We start from the raw sequence: 11732 nt of genomic DNA, 5'->3' as shown, positions 1-11732 counted from the left end.
AAGAAATTTGACCATCTTGTAGGTGGGCAGTCAGGTGTTCTTTTGACATCCCATGGAATCCAGTCAGTAACAGCTCTAGTACAGAAGTCATCTCCAAATAGCATTACGTGTCCAGCCCATCTGATTTTCGCCTTGGCAAATGAGACAGTGTCCCTGATTCTTGATCATCGATGAAGGTCAGAACTCCGGATTCCTTCTCTCACTTGAGTGAAGCGTGATACACCAAGCATAGCTCTTTCCATTTCTCTTTGGGAGACCGGAATAGCGTTCTCATCCTGTTTTCATAGGGTCCAGGTCTCTGAGATGTATGTTAGTGCAGGAAGAACGGTAGAGTCGAAAAGATGTGCCCGGAGCTGCAGGTTCTTCATCCTTTTAACAATTTCTTAGACTCTCTTGAAGGCATTCCATGTTGCTCTTTTCCTCATGCACAGTTCTGGTGCCAAGTCATTCATCATGTTGAGTTCTCGACCCAGGTACACATAACTGCTGCATTCGGAGATGTTTGTTCCATTTAGAGCAAATGTAACGTCAGGAACTAGTTTGTTTCTCATGAACATTGTCTACATGAGATTCAGCTGCAGTCAGACCTTTCCACACTCACGATTGACGTCAGCCAGCATTCGTGCCACTTGGCTAATGTTTTGTGTTATTAGAACAGTGTCATCAGTGAAACGGAGACCACCTATCTTCACTACTATTCCTTCCCATTCCACTCGTCACATGACATTCTCGAGGGTGGCACTGAAGAGTTTCAGTGAAATAGTATCACCCTACCGAATCCCTCTCTTTATGTCAATGATCACTTCCTTGTAATCCCATATAAGAGTGAGATAATTTGATATTTATCTCTTTCCCCTGACTGATTTCGCTCAGCCTGATATCTTCTAGTTCCATTCATGTTGCTGCAGATTGCATCAATTTGTTCTTTCTTGGATCTTCATTATATTCTACTGTGTGTATCATTGTATCACTGTCATCCCATTGTTCATCGATTTCCTCGAGCAGGCACCAGTAATATCTCCATTCGCCCTAGCCCAGAGATTTTAGCAAGTTCCACATTGGAGGCTCTTTCCGGGTCAGGGGAATGAGACCCATCATTGTTACTGGGTTTTGGCATATCAAATATGCCACAGGGAGCTTGCCAGATTCCACCATGCAGGCAGGGTACAATCAGTAGCCTGCTGGATTCTCCAAGAGTGAGAACTAGACAATTAGAGGTCGTGCGGCTGCATTTGCTTCCGGGAGCTGGGTTTTATAATCCCTGTGTCTTGGCCATTGATGGGATAACACTGGGGCAGTTAGTGGGTGTACTACCTACTGGAATATGGGGGATCTGGGTGGAGGAGGCTCAGTCCCAAACCAAGCAGGCTAGGAGATTTCAGCCCGGGTCTCGCTTGTCTGAGTTCCTCTGCTGGTACCTTCATGCCTGAGGCTCATCTGAACATGTGGAGAGTGGTCTTAAGCATGGCTGTGGCTGGTTCCGGAGGTCTTCAGCTGCCGGGGCTCTGCTTGGGGTGGGGAGGGAAACTCAACCCGCCCCCCTCCAAGGGGTCCCAATGAGGACAGCCAGACACAGGGGCAGGAGATTCACAAGTTCTTTATTTGTTTATTCACAGTTTGGCATTTGGTTGTTTTCATATCTTGACTATTGTACTGAGCATAGGATGCAGGTATGCTTAGGTGACTTATAAAGTTTGTCTAACATAGCACCTTAATATTTAAAGCATTGTCTAGAGCCAGAGAGATAGTGTAGAATTTAAAGTGCTTGATTTGCATGAGACTGACCCCAGTTCTATCACTGGGAACTCATAGTCCTCTTAGCCACCCCCTCCAGGAGCTACCCCTAACCACAGACACAGGAGTAAACCTATAATTTCATCTGTATATGGTCTATTCCTTACCCCTTTGAAAAAAAACTTAAGGGTTGAGTAGATTCAATGCTGCTTTCATTCCCACTTGCTGCTTTCTGCTTTTTTTTTTTTTTTTGGTTCGGGAGCCATACCAAGTGATGCTCAGAGATTTTTCCTGGATGTGTACTCAAATATCATTCCTGGTGGTGCTTGGGGGACCATATAGGGTGTCAGGGATTGAACCCAGGTCGGCTACTTGCAAGGCAAATGTCTTATCAAATTCTACATTTTTACCAATACTTTTTCTATTTTTCTTTTTGTGGGTCACACCATTCAGTGCTGACTATGTGCTCCGGGATTTTTAAAAAAATTTTTTTAATTAGTGAAACAACATGAGGTACAGTTATAGACTTATAAATTTTTGTGCTTGGGTTTCAGTTATACAATGATCAAGTACCCATCCCTCCACCAGTGCCCATCCTCCACCACCACGGGTCCCAGCATCCCTCCCACCCCCCATGCCCCCCCGTCCCACCCTGCCTCTGTGGCAGGGCATTCCCTCTTGTTCTCTCTCTCTTCTTTTGGGTACTGTGTTTTGCAAGAGACGCATTGAGTGGCAATCATGTTTGGTCTATAGACTACTTTTAGCATGCTTCTCCCACCCTGGGAGGGTCCTCACAACTCCCTTTATTTGGTGCTCTCTTCTCTATCTGAGCTTCCTTTTCACCTAGCACGTGTGGCTGGCCTTCAAGTCATGGGTGCTCCGGGATTTTTCCTGACAAAGTTCTGGAGACCCCTTGTGGTGCCAGGGATTGAGCCCAGGTTGCCTGTGTGAAAGGCAAGCATCCTAACCACTGTAATATCTCTCTGGCCTCATTCTGACCCATGCTTAGGCTCTTTCATCATTACAGTCTTCTATCAAAGGTACTAGTGTTCAAGACATCCCCAACACACTTGGATGGACACAAATCTTTGATTTCCCTATCCCCTCTACATTTTGAAATTCCAGGCTAACTGTCAAGGCTGGCCCAAGTAGCAGTACATTTTGTTTGATCACATTCTTTTAATTTCTTTTTTCGGTTTTGGGGCCACATGTGGCAGTGCTCAGGGCATACTCCTAACTCCGTACTCTAGGATCACTCATGGTGAGCTTGGAGGACTCTATGGTGTGCCAGGAATTGAACCCAGGTCTGTGGCATGCAAGGCAAATGCCCTACGCCCTGTACAATTATTCTAGCCCCCCTTTTCATTTCTGACAACTGTAGGAAGCATTTTCTTTCAACCTTGGGGTAGACTGTGTTGCAACGATGTTAGTAGACACTGGAATTAAATCTTCCATTAGAATTAAATGTAATTCTATAGTAGACTTTAGAATTTACTGTAATTCTATACTGGACTTTATTACTTATTTACACAGTTTTGGGACTCTTCCTGGCCAGGTTTTAAATCTGATATTTCTCTGTGATTGATAAGCTCTGACAAATGGAAAAGATTAATATAGACAGAAAATTTTCACAAACAATCATATCTGGTATTCAATAGGTATGGAGAGATAGTTTAACTCTTAGGACACTTGTCTTGAATGCAACCTACCTGGATTCAACCTCCAGAATGGCATATGTTCTGCCAAGTCCTGATGGGAATGATCTCTGATCATAGCTGGGTATGGCTCATAAAACCAACACAGGGAATGATGGACATACATAAGACAGAGTTTGAACTGAATGAACAAATGGAGTGTACTTTTATAACCTTTCTAATGTCAAGAAGGGGTTGCAAAATATGGATGCAAAGATGATTTGGGGAGAACAGGAAGTGGTGCTGGAAACAGAAGGAGATCGGGAGGCCTTCCATTCCAGTATTATCTCTGGAACCTTGAATAACTCAATTTCCTGTCCTGAGACTCAGTTTCCTGGAATGTTAAAATCTGGCAGACCAAGAACACATCATTTCTCACTTTGTCATGCCCATATTTCCTGAAAATTCTCACCCAACCAAATAAGTGAGGTGGCTACGTGTTTCAGAATTCACACACACACACACACACACACACACACACGCTGAACACACACTCATTCCCTTAGAGAGGCATCATATTATCATACGGTAGTTAGTAGCACAGGGTGAGGATGTAGACGGATTGGCTGATCACTGTTAGGTAGTGTAACTTTGGAGAAACCTCCTAAAAACCTGTCTGTGCTTCAGCTTCCTCATCTAGAGTGTGGTAATGAGAAATTCCCCTAACTATATTATTGTGACACTTAAGTAAAACAACATACTTTAAGTATTTAGATTATTTCCAGGCATACAGAAAGCACTTAGAAGTGTTAGCACAGACAAGTTCTTGTCACCTGTCACTAAAGCATGAGAGAAGATACAATAGCAGAACTCAAAGTAACACATTCATTAAAGGCAAGAAAACAAGTAGGAAAGAAAAAAATCCCAGTAGTAATAGACTGGTTCTTCCAGACTGAATTCCAGTGAGCAGTGGTTATTATTCCTTTCATACTTTTCTAACTCAGGAAAAGGACAAGCAATTAAATATTTTCTCTTGGAGCTTAGATGCAGCTTGTTTAGTTCCAGGGTCATTCTGTGCCTCTCAGAAGCTGTATTATCTTTTGGAGTCTCTGGCTCTAAGACAGGCAGGATGGCTAACATCTGGATCATAAATCTGTGCTGCCTGACACTGCCTGACCCGACCTTGTAAGATTCATCCTGCTTCTAGGTCCTTTATTCTCTCTATTTAACCCTCTCCTACCCTCCATCTCAATATGTGTTTGCTGTAGTTATTATTTTCTAAGACTAACCATTTTATTGTAGAAAGGCAATCCTTCCCAACCCCAATCATGCTTAAGGTACATGTTTATGGCCCTCCAGTGATAGCTAAGTCTGGCATAAATACTTGGTTCAGATTGGACTCATGGAATTTTGTCTCCAAGGAAAATAATTTTGAATAAAACAAGGCAGAGAGGACAACTATTTTTCCCATTTTAAACAATATTCACGTTTATTTAAACAAATTAAAAATTATTAAAAAATGTTTAACTTTCACCAGCTTTAAGATTTATGTTGTTCCCAATTTTGCATATAATTGTACTTTCAAATCTGCTAACAACTGCTGAATTGATTCTACTCAGGATTCTAAGGCACCAATTTCTTCTTGCAAATTTTTCATTGCTTCCAACATGTGTTTCCTCTTGAGAGTGGCTAATGAAAATATCACCAACTTGATGAAGTATTATTAAGCAATTATCATGTACAAGTATGATGTTCTCACAAGTGTCTTCTAAATTCTGGAGCGGTTTCTTCTTAACATCAATTTCTTCCTTGAGCTTTGCATTTCTACTTGTATTCCATGCAAATTTGTTTATCTTTTGTTGATCTTCTAAAGTAACATTGGATATCTTCCACAGCTGCCTTCATCATGGTGGCCACCATCTTGGGGCTAGATAATAGCCAAAGACAATTTTTGGATCAGATTCATTTTAATGGAAACACTTCAGAGTAGAAGTTCACTACACTTGTGTTTTTCTTCCTACTGCCACTATAGTTATTGTCTTGGTTGGGTGCTTACTAAAAACTGTTTTTTCATTGTTGCAATTATCATGTCATTGTATATAAAGCCTACATTCTACCATTGGACCACATTCTCAACAAACCCTACTGACTTTAAAAAATGATTTAATTATCAATATTTTATTTTATTTTTGATTCTAGGAATAAAATTTAGGGCCTTGGACATGTGAGGCATGTGAGGTGAGTGTTAGATGAGCTACAACCCTTTGACACTTTAAAAATCCAGTACTTAAAGCAGTGCTTTTCAATTGTCTGTCCCAGAAAAGGTGCCTGTCAAGAAAACTTCCTTTTGGGTGTAGAAAAAGTTATTGCCATTTAAATTAAGCCTTGTTAATAATAATAAAAAAAAACAGATATAGCTGTAGAGAGTTCAACTGGCAGGGCACTTGCCTTGCACACGACTAACTTGAGTTTGATCCTATAGAGTCAAGGGTAAGTCCTGAATACCAACGAGTGTGGCCACAATGCAAAACAAATAAACAATGGCAACAACAACAAAACAGAAATCAAATGCACATCAATGTAGCATTCATTCCTCTAAAACAGTATTGCAGACATTATCAAATATTCAAGCCAAGAAGAGGAGGAATGTGGGCATCCTGCTGTTGGGTGTGGTGGGAATGGATTGATACCCATAATTGTTCCAGATTTTATGCCAAACTGTTTTGCAAAAATGTAGAGTACAACCACTTCACGCCTTATTTGTGCCAGTATTACTTTAAAATCAGGGCTTTTGCTTCTGATATTCCCATGGAGAAGTCCATGTTTTCTCTTTTTTTCTTTACTTTATTTAGACACAGTGGTTTTCAAAGTTGTTTATAATACAGTTTCAGAAAATCAATGTTTCAGCACCAATCCTACTACCAATGTGACCTTCCCTACACCATTGTCCCCAGTTTCCCACCCACCCTCAAGCCTTAGCAGTCACAAAATCATTTATTTTATATTGCTTGCTACAATAAAATAATAAGTAGAATTATCAAAAAAATAGTTCAGTAAGAGAAAATTTGTGAAAAGTGTTGTATTTCACAGTTGTGCTATTTAAGTCATTATCAAAGGATTTACTGAACTATTTGTTGCTAGTTGAGCCTTCTGTTATTGTTTTCACTTACTGAGCTTAGCTGGCTTCTATGTTACTTCCCCAGTTAATTTGTTGTACTCCTACTGGGCTGTCAGTACTTTTCACAATTTATTTAAGCACTGTCATTTACAAAGTTGTTCATGATGATTTGTTACAGGCATTCAATATTCCGACACTAATCCCATGATCCACCTTCCTTTCACCATTGTCTCCATTTTCCCAACTTCCCCTAAAACCTGGCTCTGTAGCAGGTCCACAATAATTTATTTTATATTGTTTGTTACCAGTAAGTGGATATAAAATATAAAAAATTTTTACATAGAAAAAATTGTGAAAATTGTTGTTTCTCACAATGAGGATATTAAGTCCTTGTCTGAAGTTTTACTAAACTGTTTTTGCAAGTTAAGCCTTCTGTGTTAATGTATTTTTCAGTTGACATTGGCTGGCTTTTGTCTTCCTTTCAGTTTGGTGTGCTGCTACTGGAATGTCATTGTGGTAGAGTTTGGACATGTCATGCTATCGCAAATGTGGCTGCATAATCAGGAAAATCCAGAATATTTAACTGAAAAGTTAACTAGGCAGTTAAATATTTAACTGGGCATGGCTACTGGGTCTTCTGGAAGTATGAGGAGGTCGGGGGAGGTTTCCCACCATAACTTTGAGAAGGCCTGACATTTTCTGGGCTGTCAGTATTGTGGAATTTGGAGGCGTTGCTGCAGAAGCATGTTACTGGTGTACCTATGAATTTCATCAGCTCGGGATCTCTTCTGAGATTAGTTGTAAAGAGGTATAGCTGGGCCAGCTATATGGTAGAGGAAGTGGTTTGTATGTGTGAATGCTGAGGCTTTTGGCAGTATGTAGGTGGGTCTACCTGCACCACTCCAAGAAGGTCCCAAGAGTTTTCAGCTGAAAGAACTTGTCTACTTGGGAGTTTCATTGACTTGGCTTCTCTTCTGAGATTAGTCAGAAGCAGTGAAGCTGGGTGTTTCTGTGTTCTCACTTGAACATTTATCTCTCTCCCCTCACCTCTCTAAACTTCTTTCAAGTAAAAAACTTGTTTCACTCTGGAATAATATATATATTTTAAAAACTGTAAAGGAGAGAGACAGAGACAGAGGCAGAGAAGAAAAGTGCCTTCCATAGAAGCAGACTGGGTCTGGAAGGGGAGGTAGGGATGATGGGGGGAAACTGGGGTGATTGGTGCTCAGAAATGTACAGTGGTGGAGGGACGGGTGTTGGAGCACTAACTGAAACCTAATCACCTAATCATGAACAGCTTTGTAAGGATCTACCTCAGTCATTCAATAAGAAATAAAGTAATAAGATAAAAATTGATATGGAAGTATTGTGATTTTCAATACTGTTAATGGTAGTTTCATATATACATCATTCCAACACTGGTAAACCACCAGGGTACCCATATCCATCCGCCAAGTTCCTAAATGCTCCATCCATTTCATATCCTCCCAAGCGATATTCTGTGGACCAGCATTCCAGTTCTTCTGCGTTTGGCCACTTGTTGCTCCCTGACTGTGTATCTTTGTTTATTTATTGTTTAGGGGCCACACTTGGTGGTTCTCAGAGATTACTGCTGGTTCTTTGCTCAAGAATCACTCCTGGCAAGTCCGGAAGGCCATATTGGGTGCTGAGGATAGAACTTAGGTTGCCCGCATGCAAGGCAAGTGCCATATTCACTGTAATATCACTCCAGTCACTTACTGTGTATCTTCAGATATCACATATGAGAGAGATCATTCTGTATCTTTTATTGTCTGAGATAATCTTTCTTACTTTGTTTTAATTCAGTCCCCCGGTATTCTTGGTCCTACAAGTACTACTATCCCTCAGCTGTTTCCTAGCTACTTAATCATAACATCACCCTCTGAAGTAACTCTCCTCATTTTATAGGCATGCAAATTTTACAGGAATGTAAGTAGACAGTGAGGGTTATTCTCCACAGTGATATGCCAAGATTTAATCGACACTATGGATACTATAGATTTTTTTCATCCTCCATTCCATCTCAGTAAATCCATCTTCTGAAGCTACCCTAATCAATATACCAGATACTAGCTACATGTGGCTGTTTACAGTGACATTCAATGATTAAATGAAATGAATTTTTTTTAAAAAGGAAAGCCATTGTATCTAAACTAGTTAGATTTGGTTATGAATGCTCCCAAAGATAGCCATGACTTACTAAATGCTTCTTTACTAGCTGCTGTATCTTGGTAAACTTTTGGTTTTGACAGGTAGAGGGGTGTCTATGTACACTGTAGGATTTACAAAGAGATTTTGCCATTTTCTTGTCTAGTATACTGTGATTTCACACTCCTGGTAAATGTTATCACCATACTTTCTATCAAGTTGAATATATATAGCTGTTAACATTTACCATTTTAACAATACCATGTCAACTTTTCACTATATAAACCAGTATGAGGGCTAAAATTATATACTATACAATTGGGTGTGCTTTGAGATTTTCACTGAAATTAAATTTAACGCCAAACATTCAATGAAATGAATGAAATGAAAATGAAATTATTTTCTCTTTTATAGCAAAAATTTCCTTATGGCTAATGAATAAAGCATCAAAAATGAGTGCAGTGAAATGTTTTTTGCAAAGAACTTTTGGAGAAACAACTTAGAAACCTCAAATAAAATCTCAGTGTGACTGGTTCTATGGCAAATTTCATAAAACAATTTTCAGAGAAAATAACTTTGTCCTCTAATTGTCAATGGTTATATTTATGCATTTCTCTACCTGGAGTTTCTCTATGCTGCTTAAGAGCTTGTGTAATGACCTGATTTTCTCAGACAGATCCAAATTCAAATACTAGACTTTATTATTCCCACAATTACAGTTGCATTTTTCAGATCATTTGTACTAATGTGGAGGTTGAAAATTGAAAATGCACTCTCCATCTATTTCAAATCCTCATATGTCCTTTTGATTGCTTGAAGTGCCTTAGAAATATTAGAAGAGAACATAATGAAACCACTTTAAATCAAGTTTTAAATCTTAAAAAAAACTTATTAAAGCACCATGATTTACAAAGTTATTCATAGTTGAGTTTTATTTATTTATTTTTTATTTATGTTTAAATTTTTATTGGTGAAACACCATGAGGTACAGTTGCAGACTTACAAATTTTTGTGCTTGGGTTTCAGTTATATAATGATTGAATACCCATCCCTCCACTAGTGCCCATTCTCCACCAACACTGATCCCAGTATCCCTCCCACTCCCTATTCCCCCCATCCCCCCATCCCACCCATCCCACCCTACCACTGTGGCAGGGCATTCCCTTTTGTTATCTCTCTCTTTTTGAGTACTGTGGTTTGCAAAAGAGACATTGAGTGGCAATCATGTTCAGTCTATAGTCTACTCTCAATACGCATCTCCCATCCTGGAAGGAACCTCCTAACATCCTTGATTTGGCGCTCCCTTCTCTATCTGAGCTGCCTTTTCCCCTAGCATATGTGACTGGCCTCAAAGCCATGGAATAATACTCCTGGTACTTATCTTGGCTATTCTTGGGTGTTAGTCTCCTATTTTTTTACTTTATGTTCCCCAGATGAATGTAATCTTTCTATGTCTGTCCCTCTCTTTCTGACTCATTTCGCTTAGCATGATACTTTCCATATAGTACCACTTGTATATAAATTTCATGACTTCATCTTTTCTAACAGCTGCATAGTACTCCATTGTGTAGATATACCAAAGTTTCTTTAACCAGTCATCTGTTCTCAGGCACTCGGTTTTTTTCCAGATTCTAGCTATTGTAAACAGTGCTGCAATGAACAAACAAGTGCAGATGTCACTTCGACTATACTTTTTTGCCTCTCTGGGATATATTTCCAGGAGTGGTATTACTGGGTCAAATGGGAGCTCAATTTCTAATTTTTTGAGAATCGTGCATACTGTTTTCCAAAAGGGCTGAACCAGTCGGCATTCCCACCAGCAGTGAAGGAGAGTCCCTTTCTCGCCACATCCACACCAACACCGGTTGCTTTTGGTCTTTTGTATGTGGGCATAGTTGAGTTTTAGATATACAATATTGCAGCACCAATACCACCACCAGTGTCAACTTCCCTCCACCAATGTTACCAGATTCCCAACTATACTCCCCCACCCCATAGCCTACCCTCTTTACAGGAACCTTTCTAAGTTCAATTGTTAAAGGTTGGGTCTCTTGATTTCAGTGTTATTGACTCTGTGGTTTAGATATCTATCACCCCTTAACACCACCTTTGTACCTTAATCCCCTGACCTGGCTCCCATTGCTTCTCATCTGTCTTTTCTCTACCTCCTCTCCACTCTTTCTTTCCTTCTCCTCCCTGTACTCTGGGGAGATTTTAAAATCTTTTAAAGCTCTATTCGAATATGACTTTTCAACCAATACCTTCTTGAAGATGAATCGTATGTTCTTTGCCTAGAATATATTGTTACTGATCTCCACAGGCAAAAATTCTAATCAGGTATCAAGGATTATTCCCAAAACTGCCCTCTAGATAAAATTTACTCTAATCACCTGTGGAGACTTCTCACTTTCATCATTGTCCTTTCCATAACCATTTGTATAGACATTTATTACAACTTCTAAATCATGGTATTATGATTATCAGATATGAGCCCTTTAAAAGTAAAATTTATGAGAGTCATCTTTATAACCCATCCACCTAATCTGTGAGCCCTTTAAAGGTAAAATTCATGTCTTAGTAATCTTTATATGGCAGCTACATAATTCACAATAGATGTATCTCCAGTGCCTGCTGTATAGATGTTCATTATTAAGTTAATTAAAGTTGACTTAGAAAAAAATCTGGGGCCAGAGCGATTGTACAGTGGATAAGGCATTTTCCTTGCACATGGCTATGTGGTTTCAATCTATGGAACAACATATCATCTCTTCTTGAATCCCACCAGGGGTGAACCCTGAGTACAGAACCAGGAATAAGTTTTGAGTACTGTTGTGTGTGTCCCAGAAAAAAAGTACTGTGTAAGATGCTTTCATATAACTTTACTTGAGATGATGAGCATGGATTATAAATACCATATTAAAGTGAATAGCAGAAAATTTGGGTCACCTAACAAGAAAAACAAACAGACAATATAAATAAACTTCACTGTGAACAAATATTAAGGAGAATGTCATGCTATTACAAATAAAGGAAGATATTAACACACCCAGCTGTGCTCAGGCTTATTCATAGTTTTG

The 11732-nt window shown here is 39.5% G+C and overlaps 1 pseudogene; it reads right to left on the bottom strand.

Moving 5' to 3' along the window:
• Positions 1-4891: 4891 nt before the first annotated feature.
• Positions 4892-5288, bottom strand: LOC130034288 (prefoldin subunit 4-like; annotated as a pseudogene).
• Positions 5289-11732: the final 6444 nt, after the last annotated feature.

Source organism: Sorex fumeus, unplaced genomic scaffold, assembly GCF_029834395.1.
Source record: "Sorex fumeus unplaced genomic scaffold, SorFum_2.1 ptg000058l, whole genome shotgun sequence".
Lineage (NCBI taxonomy): Eukaryota > Metazoa > Chordata > Mammalia > Eulipotyphla > Soricidae > Sorex > Sorex fumeus.
Note: the sequence above shows the minus strand (reverse complement) of the source record. Positions and strands in the feature narration are given on the sequence as shown.